The sequence below is a fragment of the Camelus ferus genome, chromosome 6, assembly GCF_009834535.1.
Source record: "Camelus ferus isolate YT-003-E chromosome 6, BCGSAC_Cfer_1.0, whole genome shotgun sequence".
Lineage (NCBI taxonomy): Eukaryota > Metazoa > Chordata > Mammalia > Artiodactyla > Camelidae > Camelus > Camelus ferus.
This window is the reverse complement of record NC_045701.1, coordinates 47,282,003-47,295,988: the sequence shown is the minus strand read 5'-3', so window position 1 is coordinate 47,295,988 and position 13,986 is coordinate 47,282,003. Positions and strand designations below refer to the sequence as shown.

Sequence of the window (13,986 nt, the reverse complement as noted above, 5' to 3'; positions counted from 1 at the left end):
AATGTCAGCATCCAAAGGATGAAAAGAAACAGGTATCTCTAACACTAGGACCTGTTCTGTGAGTGTTTGTGGGAGGTGGGATTTTCCCATAGACTTACATGAAGGAGAACAATTATAATGTTTGGTACATCCTTGATAATATTCCTATAATAAATGATAAGAAAGACTTTAATGCTGAGGTTTCTCATAGCGATCTTCAAACTGATGGATAGTGCCAATGAGTACTTTTCAGCAAACGTAATTTTTTGAGGATACAAAATACAATAAGTTAGGAAAATAGTTTTGTTTGACCTAAAAGTAAAATTCATAACAATGAAGGAAATTTATATTTATTTCTATAGAAAATCCTCCATAAATAGCAGTTTTTTCATAGCTGCATTTTTGATAGTTTTTTTTATAAAAAGGGTAATTTCATCCGTCATGATTTTGAGGTCCCAACATTATTTGTTGTTGATTAAATCAGTTACATGTACCTTAACAAGAATTTTAGCAGAGATTGTAGTTAGATAGTTGAGGAAAATTGTGGAACTCAGGACAGTTTCCTGGATAGAAGAACAAGGAATGACTTACATGCATTTCTAGAGTCTTTTTCATAAACTTAGTTTGGGTCCACCACAGCACATGGAAAAATGGCAATTCTATGTCAGAATTCTTTGTCAAAGATCATGGATATAACTCTTTTCTCTGGAAATTATTCTCTCCACGTAGGCTCCACTAATTGTTCATAATGAATACGGAAGTGTTTCAAATACTAATTGGTTGTCTAACTTTAATAAATGCAGAGTGAACTCTATAAGAAAGCTCATTACAAAAATGTATATCTAGATTAATAAATATTTTTTACTGATAGAGTCATTAAATCAGAGAGAGGCAATTGGATGTTAGAGAAAATTTATTAAAAAAATGGTAAGATTTTAGATTATTTGACCTTAAGCCAGATTCAATTTTTAAGGTCATTCCCAGTGCCCCAATTCACGTATCATGTAGCTTTAAGAACATTTAAATTTCTACTCTCTGTATCTGGGGTCTATAGTTTCAGTATGCAGTCTACAGTTTCAAATCATTAAGGAACATTAAAAAGAGTGGGTAACAAAAGCCATTACAGGACTGTAAGTGAAGTGTTCCCTTTGTCTAGAATAGTCCTGCTGGCCCTAACCTTAATTAGGTATTAAGGTACGAGTTCTGCCTACGCATGAGTAATTGGGGATGAAGATTAAGTCTGATCCACAAAGGTTTCACCCCAGAGAGCCAAGGGCGATGAAAATATCAATAAAACAAAAACAAATGCTTTATTTTGTGCCTAATAGGTTTTTTGGACAAGTTGACTAAACAGGGCTGGGTTGAAGGTGAGGAAGTGAGGCACCTAGGGCACAAAATTTCAGGAGGCATTCGCTCTCAGCTGTGAACAAGTTACACAAAGGAGTGTGATGTACAGCGTAGAGATACGGGGCTCCTTCTCTCAGATATAGGCACTCAGTACTTCAGTGGGAGAGCAGAACATTCCATAAGTGAGCTTAGAGGGCACAGAGCGGGGATGTATTTCAGTGCTTTTTGCACAGGCTTCCACACCATTTTTAACAGTGCAATTAACTGAAATGAGCGCCTTGCCATGTGTGAGAAAGTCTCCCTTTGTAGCAAAGGCTGAGGTATCTTTTCCTTGATGATTTTACATTCTTCAAAACTGTGCAAAGATAAACCTTCTCATAACATGTATGTAAACAAACAGATGTCTCAAAAAATTTAGCTAATTATGCAAAAAAGGAGCTTGGATATTTTAATCTTACCTGTTTTAAACAAACTGAAGTGGGAGGGAAATCGTATTTTCTCCTCCCAAGGAAAAAGGAGCCAGACATCTAAGCCTAGGGTTACCCCATGTTCCACTATGAAAAGTCATTCTTTTATCCTTATCTACATGTCTTGCTCTTTCCATTTTAGATTCTGTATTTTGTGAGCTCATGCCCATGTGATTAGTCACACTTTCCCCAAGGTATCACCTCATAATTCAGATTATTGAATTTGCAATTAATCATAACCCTCCTCTTCATTAGCTTCTAGACTAATAGAAAACTAGAAAAAAAATATGGAAAATACAGGATAAAGCTGGTTTAAAGAAAAACATTCCATCCCAAAGTCAAAAGGTGCTTTCCTAATATTCCTCCCACCCCAAATCTTGGGAACCTGGATCTGCAGAGCCAACATTTTGCCAGGCAGCCAATGGAGAAGGACCAGACAGCCAGTGGGGAAGGACCAGGCAGCCAATAGGAAGGAGCAGGCGGCCAGTGGGAAGAACCACACACTGCCTTACACACCACAGAGTAACAGACTCAGCAAGTAAGGGTCTGGACTTACCAGAAGCAGGAGTGGGAAGGAGAGTCTGCTTTTCCTGCTGGCCATGACTGAAAGCAAGAGGGAGCGAACGAAGGAGAGAAAGAGAAATCTGGGTCACACAGGATCAGTTTTCTTTATTTCAAGATAATCTATCATTCTAATCTCATAGAGAAGAGTATGGAGAAGTGAAGAAGACAGTAAAAGCCTTGTAATCCTTCTGAGAGAGGGCAAAACTAGTATTAAATGTCCCTCTATTTTATTCAAAGCAGTAACACGTGGAAAGAGAAAGAAGAGTTTCCCTTGTGTTATGTACTGTGTACTAGAAAAGCATTTAAAATGTATTATCCCTGTGAGAAACCTATGATATGGGGAATTTCTAGCCCCATTTTACAGATTCAGGGCTGGAGGCTTAGACAGGTTGAGTAACTTGGTCCATGTCACATGATAAGTGTAGAACAGAGCTGGGACTCAAACTTGAGCTCAGAAATACTGCATGGCCTTCTGTCACACATCCTTCTATGGCCCAGTCAGAATATCACCTTCCTGAGATGCTTCCTGTATCCCTCCTATCAGAGGGATCTACTCTCAGCATCTCCATATCTACTTAATACATCTGTGGGTCTCTATCCATTCTAAGATTTTTGATCATTTATTTGGGTGCAAATGTTACCACCATTATTTGATTTTAAGCGTGGTGTGGAGGTGAGAGAGTCATGCCTAAATCATGTTGGTTTACCGCATATGATCTCACAAGTGTTTATGCAGTGACATAAATTCTGCTTTTGAAAATTTAATCATTCCTTTTGTTTGGGCATTTTAAAAACAGCGAGAATTTGTCATTATAGAGAAAATTTCTTTTTCCTTTCCCTGAAGATAACATTGATATTTTGATGTGTTGAACATTATGTGCAGTTCTACAGAGAATTAATCTCTCCACATCAAGATCTTCGATTTAAATTATTTTCTTTAGCAAAAAGGCTTTGGCAAGAAATGTTCTTTTGAACCCCATAGCTCTTGAATTAGTGCTGTCGTGTTAAAATCTCTAATGCTGTTTTGTACCATTTAAATTGGTATGTAAAAAGAAAGCTATTATTAACCTGGAACTCTTTTTCTCAACTGGAACTCTGCCTGAGGTCTGACAGGCTTTATTTTAAACCTACTTCTTATATGAGGAGTTTGCACGCTAGCCCTGAGATTTTGAAAGCTAACCATCATGGTGTGTGTGTGAAATTTTGAGTCTTTTCTACATCTGTTATCTGTTTGAAAATTCTGACCTGAAGGCACAAAGCATTTGAATTACAGACCATATGGAACATCTGGAAATTTCTCATTTCCATTTGGTGGGCCATAACTAAAACCCCATCTCTTTCCTAGTTCATTACTTCACTCACTAATGATTAGTGCTACATCAGGTCTGTTTCAATTCCCCTTTCTGGCTCGATAGTTCTTTGTGCCTTTGATTTCCTGCTGTCTTGAACTCTGCTTCACTTGCTCCCCTCCATCTCATTTACTATAATGATAAGCCACCTTCCACAAAGTATTTTGATTCAATTAAATATCTAGGATGGCCAGACACTAACAACACTTTATTCCTCAAGTTAAATTACCACTTGTCATGATCACACCTTATTCAGAGAGTACTTGTGGTAGTTTCATTCACAAGCCTCATGCTCATGTAAGGAGCTATGAAAATTTGTGTGTGTGTGTGTGTGTGTGTGTATATACATATGTATAAATTTTACTTTCCAATTGGATACAGATTCAATTGCTGTTTTACTCATTAGATAAGGATGTTACCTTTATAGCATTTTTATATTTTATATTGCTCACTAGTTTTAAGAAGAGGTTCAGAGGAAGAAAAGTTATTACATAGGAAGCAAGAAGCTTCTTCGAAATCCTCCTTTTATTATTTCGTTCATTCATTTATTTCTGTGTTTCCTCTCCAACAATATCTTCAGCAAAGCTTGTCTACTTCCAGCCCTGCTTGCATTATGTCTACTTGCTCTTCCTTCTGATTAAATATGTGATAACATTTTAGAAAGTGTGTAATGGCTTTGGAGGTGTGAGCCAGCCAAGGAAAACAGGGCAGAAAGATTGAAGAAAACTCTGAGCATTAAACTGTGTATAAAGACTTATATATAAAACATGAATTTAAAAATAAGACTCTTTTTCTTCTCTTTTCTGTTAGAGATGACCTGCAGCTTTCTGTTAGGAGTGGCACACGTATCTATACTCTATAACTTTGGACTGACTGAAAAAAGGAAAAAACATTTCCTTGATGTTGTCGGAGCTTTAGAGCATGCTAACTGGGAATATTCTTCTCTCCTCTAAGCTATGAAGCAACTGAGAACTGGATACAAGAAATAGGAATAAAAATATAGGCTTTATTAACTGCTAAACTGAATTTCTAAAATGCAGCTTGGACCAGAGTTCTCTTTTTACCCCCATGAACCTTGGGACCCACACTCGGTGGCAGGCGTGGAAGGCCCAGCTTCTCTCACATACCACTGGAAAGGAACAGAGATTGTTACTGAGTCCAAACTCATTCTGCTCCCCGCATGACAGGCCAATAAATCAGGAGACGAGGTGTTGGGGCAAGGAATAACGACTCTATTTCTATTTGGAAAGCTGGCAGACCAAGAAGATGGCAGACTTATATCTTAGAAAACCATCTTCCCCAAATCAGAATTCAGGCTCCTTTTATACAAAAAAGGGCAGTGGGTGTGCTTGTTGGAAACTTCTTGGTGTTGAAATCCTTTGTTCTTGCATCTGTCCATGTGGGCCAGGTCACAGTGTCTTTGTAAACCTCCAACAAAACAAATGTTATTTTCTGTTCTGCAACTTGTTATCTTTACAGGAATGGAGCCTTAAGAATATGCTCTCCTGTATGTTTCAGGCTATAGATGACACTCTTTTACAAAAGGTGCAGAACTAGCCCAGGAAACAGAGCACAGAGTTAAAGCCAAAGGAACAGATCTAATATGGAGTCAGATTTATTCTTTTCTATTACAAAAGTACCAGGGAGACCAAGTGAGCTGTCTCTTTTAGTACATGTTCAGTAGGACAACACTGACCAACAGGTGGCAGCCTGTCTCCATTTCACCAGCTGGGGAACCCCACTGGCTCCTTCTGGCTGTAGGCACAGGAGAAAGGGCAAGAGCTTCTTCTCCAATATTTTTGAGAGGGTTATTGTTTCTTAAATATGACTTGGTAAGGAAAACCAAGTGTCTTTTTGGCATGAGGATTCATTTCAGATGATTATTTTAAGAAACAGAGGACTCGAGGAGTTTTTCATGATACCTCCCCCTTAACTGCCTAGAAAAAAATAGAGAAAGGGCCTGATCCAGGATGGAGCTATCACCAGAGATATCTGGTGATGTAGGTGAGGTGGGGAAAACTCATCAAGGCCTCAAGATCAGAGTCTACTCTGAGTCCCATTGTCTCTGCATGGTTTGCTTTTCCATCTCCGTGTCAATTTGCCTTCCTCTCTTTTAAAGTCTCAAACAACTACCCCCAACATCCCCTTTTGTCTTTAGCTGAAGATAGTCTTTCTGGTGAGGGCTTTGGCCATTTGGGGAAGTTACTCAGTTTTTCTGGGTCTCTTCCATGTTTACATGGTATCAAACTTTTGTTTGATTTTCTCCTATTAATGTTTCATGTCAAGTTAATTCTTAGACCAGCCAGAAGAACCTAGAAGGTAGAAGGAAAACTTCTTCGTCCCCAGTAATACTAAGCACAGAGAAGGACTTCAGTAAAAATATGAGCAACATATACTTCCTGCCCTGAAAGAGTTCTCAGGCTGGTAGAGGAAGACAGACATAAGTCAAAAATACACAGGAATGACTATGAGAATTACATGAGATGCATTAGTATGAGCTAACTTTGGAAATACTTGATTTTAGGTTCCCAAAGTGGAACACTGGGAACCCAGTGTGATCTGATCACTCTTGCTTAGTGGTGGAGGGCATGCCTTTGAATCACTTGGGCTTGGGTCCTGCAGCATTATTTATTAGCTGTTTCACCTTGGGTAGGTCACCAGGCAAACTTTGTTTTATTGCACTTCACTTAATTGCGCTTCGCCAATACGGCGTTTTTTTACAAGTTGAAGTAAGTGCATCCCTGCATCAAGCAAGGCTATCAACACCGTTTTCTCAACAGTGTTCGCTCACTTCGTGTCTGTGTGTCACATTTTGGTAATTCTCAAAATATTTCAAAATTTTTCATTATTATTTGCTATGATGATCTGTAATCAGTGATCTTTGGTGTTACTGTTGCAAAAAAAATTATGATTCGCTGAAGGCTCAGATGGTAGTTAGCATTTGTTAGCAATAAAATATTTTTAAATTAAGGTATGTACTTTTTTTAGACATAATGCCATTGCACACTTAATAGACTACAGCATAGTGTTAACATAGCATTTACATGCCCTGGGAAGCCAAAAAAAAAACCATATGACTCACGTTATTGCAATGTTTGCTTTGTTACAGGGGTCTAGAACCAAACCTACAACATTGCCAAATTATGCCTGTACTTTTTTGCTCTAATCTTTAACTTCTTATTTGGAAAGTAAGAAAAATAGCATATGTCTTACAAGATCAATGTGACAAGTAAGATAATACTTATAAATATATGGTTAATATATTGAAAATCGCTTATAAATAATTATTACTATGTTAATAAATCTCACTGCAGTGAATGATAGATGCTAGAAAATACATTTGGCTCTAGAAATAAGAGAGCAGGTCAAATATTGAGGGATTTTTTTTCTCCTTTCTCTTCAATTCTTTGGTTTACATAACCACCAGATATTAAAACAGTAGTACTAATTGGTATATAAAGGTTGTGAACTGAGAAGTTAAATATTAACATATTTGTTCATATGGCCTTATGTATCTAAGGTCTAATTTTAATGGAGGGAACGAAATCATTTAACACAGAACACTGTCCCTTTTACTCGTAAATAATTTGTAAGTTACCTGATTAGGAGATCCTAGAATCACTGATGCCTTGATCTGATACGCAGATTAAGCTTTCATGTGTAGACTAGAATTTGATCACCTGGTTGGGAACAGAGAATGCCAATTCCTGATTCTACCATGGACATTTAAAAAGTCATATCAATGAATTAAAAAGGGGATATGTCTCCAAAATTTTTTACTTGATTACTAAAAAATTTAAATAGTATAGTTTATTTATTTATTTATTTATTTATTTATTTATTTATTTATTTATTTATTTAGCTATCTAGTATTAAAGTGAGATGATATGTAAGTAACTGCTGAGAGTAACTGTAATTCTTTGGCTTTTCTTATTGATTCAATTAACTGCTTACTCTTAACCATGCGACAAGTTCCACAGCATATGGCGACAGTTCTAATTTACTCTAGACATTTGTCGCACTTTAATATGCATCTATTGATTTTGGTACTTAACTGTTGTAAACACTAACAGTTTTCATCATTTAGGAGTTATAGCACCCTAGTCTGATAGTTAAATCTGAAGGAGAGATGCTTCATTTGGGTGAGAAGCTTTTTATGTCAACATAAAAAACATCATGACTTACTTTTACTTAAGGCTATTGGAGTTACGATAGATTAGGGAAACAGCATGAGATTATAAAGCACATCGTGTATTCAAGAATTCTTCATTTATACTCATTCAGGAGTAGGAAGTATTATCTGTCATTACTAGTTATTTTAAGACTTTGAGTACGTTATTAGTTTCAAATTTTCCATGATTACATCTTAGATATATAACAGGGAGAATATAATGATGCTATTAAATGCAGACTCTCTTTTCTAATATCCGTCACTTAATGAAAAGCAAAAGCTTTTAAATCATTGCACTTAGCCTAAAGTGTAATGAAATGAAGTGTTCTCCCTCGAACAGAAAGAATAATCAAAATCTAGTTAGGCAATTAACATCTTTGGGTTTTGCTCAACTCCACACTCTATCATTATGACATCCATATCTTTATCTCTGAACGGACTGGTAGAAGAAGCTGCGTCTAGGAAGCCGGTAAACTTCTGGATTTTTTCACACATGATAAACTATAGAAGACTTAGAAGCAATTTTATTGCCCATATTCTATAGTTTTATCTTCTTGCCTAGTCTACCTTAGAAGGTTGCCAACAACTCCTTGGAGTGTTTATTGTTTGACCATATGGAAATGCTAGGTAGGCCTCGTTCCTGATGAAATTTCCCTGTAGGACTGTTCTTGTGTGGCAGGGTCTCTCCACAGGACTGGAAGGGGGAATGATCGTTCTGAAATTCTAAAACAGAGTGAAGTAGAGATTTGGCATTGGCTGGTTCACACAATAAAGGGGACCTGCTTTAGGGACACATGAATGTATGCTTTTTAGACAAAATTTGTCTCCATTTATCAAATGAACAAAATGATTATGAAATTCTCAACTTTTGTATATGGCAAATATTTTACTAAAGAAAAAAAATGTGAGAGTTAAGATAATTAACCAAATCTAAATAGGTTACATAATACTTGTTTTATGTAATTTGTGTTATTAAAATTTGTGTTATGGTTTCTCTGAGTCTGTTAGTAAATATTCAAAATAAGTAGTTTTATTCATTTGTTAAGGAATCCTGAAAATGAAGGTACAGTTTGAGGAATAAAACTTGAAATTACAATAATCAGTTTTAAAACTTTGATAATTATATGCACATGTGACTAATTGCATTATACTGCTCATAAAGATTAGATGAATAAATATAAGACCAATGGTAACAATGTTCATTAATCCTTTTATATTTCTTTTCAATGATAGATGACATTTGTGTTGATTTTACTTTATATATATAATGAAATACTTCTCCTATTCTTCAATTCTTACCTTTAGTCTACTTCTAGAGATTTGTTGTTGGTAGGTCACACATATTTATTCTTTACAAAATAGACATACAACAATTAAATTGTGTCATTTGTGATGTATTTTCTTTTGCAGATGTAGGATACCTTCCTAAGAAGCAAAAAGGGGGAACATTTACTTTTAATTTTAAATTGTCTTTCCTTATTTTTTAATTTGGTGAGTGTTTATAGAAAAAAAAAAAAGTTCAGTCATTGATTTCTGATCACCTGCCTCAGGAAATGAAAGTGATGTTAAGTCTCTTCTTATTTCCTACTCTCTTCCCTCTTGAGTAATTATGCTTGAGAATCAGTTTTGCTAATGGAAGCCTGCTTAATTTAATAGTGCAGAATATATCTGGGGAGAGCAATTTCCCAACTGTGAAAACTAAAATGGGATCTTACTGTCAGGTTTAGAATTAAAACAATAAAGATAGCCACCTAATGAAACATGTTTCTGGAGAAATGAGAATAAGGATGGACTTCCCTGAATCACTGACTGTGAGGTATTGCAGCCATAATGAGGTCCCAGCCACAGCAAAGGCATCTTGGAGACTTTGCTTCTTTACATATTTTCATGCCCTTTTTCTTTGTATGTAGTTTTCCTTTTGTTGATACTGAGTTCTAGAAATGACATGTGGCACATATCTGATTGTTTATATTATGTTCTTGATGACTAAAACTGGGATTGACTGACCATAGATATTCAATTTTTCTTTGAATTTTTAAAATGAGTCATGAATACATGAATGAGTAACAGAGATAGTGGGGGGAAATGGAAAATGGATGCTAATAATGAACTACAGGTAGGGAAGGCTTCTCGGAAAAGGTAATACAATAAAGTAAAGAAGAAAGTTATATGAGGATATTGTGGATAAGTGTGCTTAAGCAGCAGGGATAGCAAAATCCTCCAGTCTCTAAGCCAAAGCCTTAGTGTGAGTCTGAGAAACAGTGAGGAGGCAAAGGGAGCAAAGACAAAAATGGCAGAAGGTGTCATGGGATAGTTTGCCAGGGCCTAGCTGTTAGGAGCCCTTGTAGATGTTCATAAAACTTTGGGTTTTACTCTGGATGAAATGAGAAACTATTACAGGGTTTTTGGCAGAACAGTGTCTTAGTTAAATATATGTTTTTGAAAAGTACTCTGGCGGTTGTATGGATGTACGGGATGCAGGAAGGAATGGTGGGCTTCCAGTTTGGAAATGTAGTACTCAGGGTCAAAGAGGATGATGGCTTAGACTAGGTCAGGAGCTGGGGAGGAGATGCTGTGAAGTGTCTTTTGATGGACAAAGAATTTGCTGACATGTTGTGTGAAAGAAAGACAGAAATCAAAGAGGGCTACAGTTTGGGGACCTGAGCAAAAAGGGAGAATGATAGCGTTATCCATGAAGTTAGGAATCCCTGGAGGAAAAGCAAGTTATGATTAGAGTCTGTAGAATCAAGAGTTCTGTTGACATGTGAAGTTTGAATAGATTTATCAAGTTTGGAGAGGTTGTAAGAAAGTAGCTAAGGTGTATGGTCCAGTCCAATGGAGAATGTTACTGCATGAAAGTCATTAGAGGGAACAGGTGAGATCAGCAGAAGAATTGATGTAGATCGAGAAAAGCTCTAAAGACTCAGGTTTGGGATGGCGTAAATATTTTTTCTTTTGTGTTTTTAACAACGAGTAGTCAAACGTTATTACTTTTAAATAATTAATAAATCGTGTTTATATAAACATATATTCAATTTGTCAATATTTCTAGTTCTTGTTTATTTTTCCCAAAGAAAGATGCCTATACTGCTATTTGAGAAGTGCAAGGCTGACTGCCTTATTACCAGTGTTTTAGGGGAACCAAGAGGGAAAGGCAGGTAGGAATTTCTTCCCTCTGTATCTTGACTTCTGTTTAACTGCATGCTTTGAGTTCGGTATTTTCACCCCACCCTCTGTCCAGATACACACACACACACACACACACACACACACCCCTCTTCTTACTTTCCAAATTCTGGTCTTCTGAGTTCATATCTATATCTACATCTATGTATCTCCATCCTTTAAAGTGCATGTAAATGTGTATTGCTAGGCCTAGGAGAAGAATTTCTGGATCACAGAAGATTGCCAGATTCAAACATCAGTAGGTAATCCCAAATAGTTTTCTCAAATGCTTAGACAAACTTATACTTCAATGAGAATTACGGGAGTATTTCTCTTGATCCACATCTTCCCTACTACTTATTAAGGAAATATATACACATGTAATATTTATATAAATGTATTAAATAATATAAATATATTAAATGTATTACATATATATTACATATGTTTAATTTTTGACAATTGGAAGGGTGAGAGATTGAATCTCATTGTAGTTTTAATATGCATTTCTCTGAATTGTGATAAGGTTACAGGATTTTCATATATTTATTAACCTTTTGTTTTTTTCTCCTCTATCAAATGTTTGTTGTAGTCTTTTGGTTTATTTATTATTTATGGATTCATAGGAGTTCCTTATGTATTCTAGATACTAGTTTTTATCAGTTATATATGTTGTAATACCTTTTTCTAGCTTGTGGCATATCTTTTTACTTGTGGAATGGTAATAAACAGATAATAATAAACTGATGTTCCTAAATTTAATGCAGTTAACTTTGCTAATTTATTTTCCTTAATGGTTTATGACTTTTGAATCCTACTCAAGATTCTCTTTGTACCCTAAGATCACTGAAGCTATTCAACATTTTCTTTAAAGTTTTAGCGTTGGTTTCCATGTATATGACCTTAATTCATCCAGAATTGATGCTTTTGTATAATGTATAATGCAAGTCAGTTGATCACATTCCAGGTTTCTATATGTATGGAATTGTGTTCTCTATTCTATTCCATCTATTTGTCTCTGCCAGTGTGCCAATAACACACTGTTATTATTTGTGTATTCATATTATCTTAATATCTCATAGAACAAATCCTCGGCTTGATTTATCTTCAGGGCTAACATGGCTATTCTTGAGATTTTCTTCTTCTCTTTTAAGCTTTTTGCTTGTTCACAGAAATGTGCAGAAATCCTAAATGTACAACTGTATACAAAGTAAAAATACCAGTGTAAACAGTACCCAGACCAAGAAACAGAACACAGCTAGCATCTTAGGATTCCTGATCCCCAAACCAATATGAAACCACTCTTCTGACTTCTATTCATTTACTTTTGCCTGTTTTTAAACTTCATACGTATTTGCTTCTAAACTTCACTTCTCCTGTATCTCAAGTTTTATTAGCTAGTATTTTCATTATTATTTTATTCTATAGATTTTATAATTTTCATTACAGTGTCTTGCTTTACCCATAATTACTTAAAATTGTGGGGTGTTTTATAAAATATATACATTTATAAATGCATCTTATATTTTAGTCATACTTTTATTATTTTTATTGACTTCTGAATTCTTTGGTTATATTTTTAATGCCCTGATCCTAGTTAGTTTTTGTAAATTTTTCCATCAGTACATGAATAGTTTTTGTACCGTTGTCTTAATTTGGGTTTATTTTTCCTGTTTGGACTGTAATAATTCTTTCTTTTTTAATTTAGTACTTTCTTGGTTCCCTTAGGTTTTAATTGTGTTTCACTTTGTTTGCTTCAATCCATTTTTTACCTTTACTAATTTTGAAGTTATAAACTGTTTATATACTTTTTGTGATTGTAGTGGTCCCAAGATTTATTGCCTACTTTCCATGCTCTTGAGGCCAATTAAATCCCAGACTCTAAACCAGATTCAGAAGATCCCCTAGGGAAAAATCTGCTTGAGTGTTTGTTCTCTTGTCTCTTTGTAATCTTGCTTCTTTGTCTTCTCAGTCCTCTAATTATTTTCCTTATCTATGTCTTGAAGTGATATTTTAAATTTTAATACATTATTTATTTACTTTTTAAATGAGAATATTTTATTACATATTTTGCCGAGTTGTTGGAAATAGAAAATTAATTCTTTTTTAAAAATAAATTTTCTAGCAGTTCAAATAATTTGAGGCCATATTTGGAAACAGACATATGAACTCAGTCAGGCATTCTGAGCCACTCAGTTTACTGGCTCTATTTTTTTTTTTCCTGCCTCCTCAAGGGTTCCCAAATCATGCTCAATAGTATGCCGAGTTTAATCCTCCTAGAATTATGTGAGATACTGAGATTCTTGAGTTCAGCATTCTGAGATCTTATCCATATTTCAAGGCGGGCAGCAGAGCATAGTGGCAGAAGAATAAGAACATGGGCTCTATTTTCTGAAGGCCTTGAGTTCAAATAATAGTTACTTACTAGTTATGTGGCTTTCTGTGCAATACTTTACTTCTGTTGGCCTAAGTTTCTGCTATAGAAAATGAGGATCCTAATACTCAAGTTAAGTGTTGTAACAATGATTAATTAAGATGCTACATATCTGCCAATGTCTTCCTTTTGCCCCTTCAGATCCATTCCCCACACTTCTCAACTCCTCTCTGCTTTGGGAGGCCTGCCTTTATGGACTACATACACCCCACAGACTACTTCAGAGGAGATAGAGGATGGAAATAGCCTGACATAGTGACTTTCCTATGAGAGACATTCTTTAAGTATTTGTTGAATAAATAAAGAATGAACTTTCAGTTACTGTTAACTATTATTATTGAAATTCAACAGATGTATTAAATTCAGATACAATAATAATAACTTTCAATGATGGTGTTGTGCAATGTCATGAGAACCATGGTCATCCTTTATCGTGCGTTATAGCAGCGGTCTATAATCCGCATCTCATCTGCTGCCTGTTTTTGTAAATATATTGAAACACAGCGGTCC

At 35.5% G+C, this 13,986-nt stretch overlaps 2 long non-coding RNA genes across 2 annotated transcripts in view; both read left to right on the top strand.

Annotated features, from left to right (window-relative positions):
* Positions 1–13,986, top strand: part of LOC116664255 — a 575,010-nt gene that overhangs the window by 301,281 nt on the left and 259,743 nt on the right. The window lies entirely within an intron of this gene.
* On the top strand, positions 3,015–10,455 carry LOC116664259. The gene is made up of 3 exons (XR_004320679.1): positions 3,015–3,092; positions 10,052–10,057; positions 10,444–10,455. It is a non-coding gene; the product is annotated as an uncharacterized LOC116664259 (long non-coding RNA).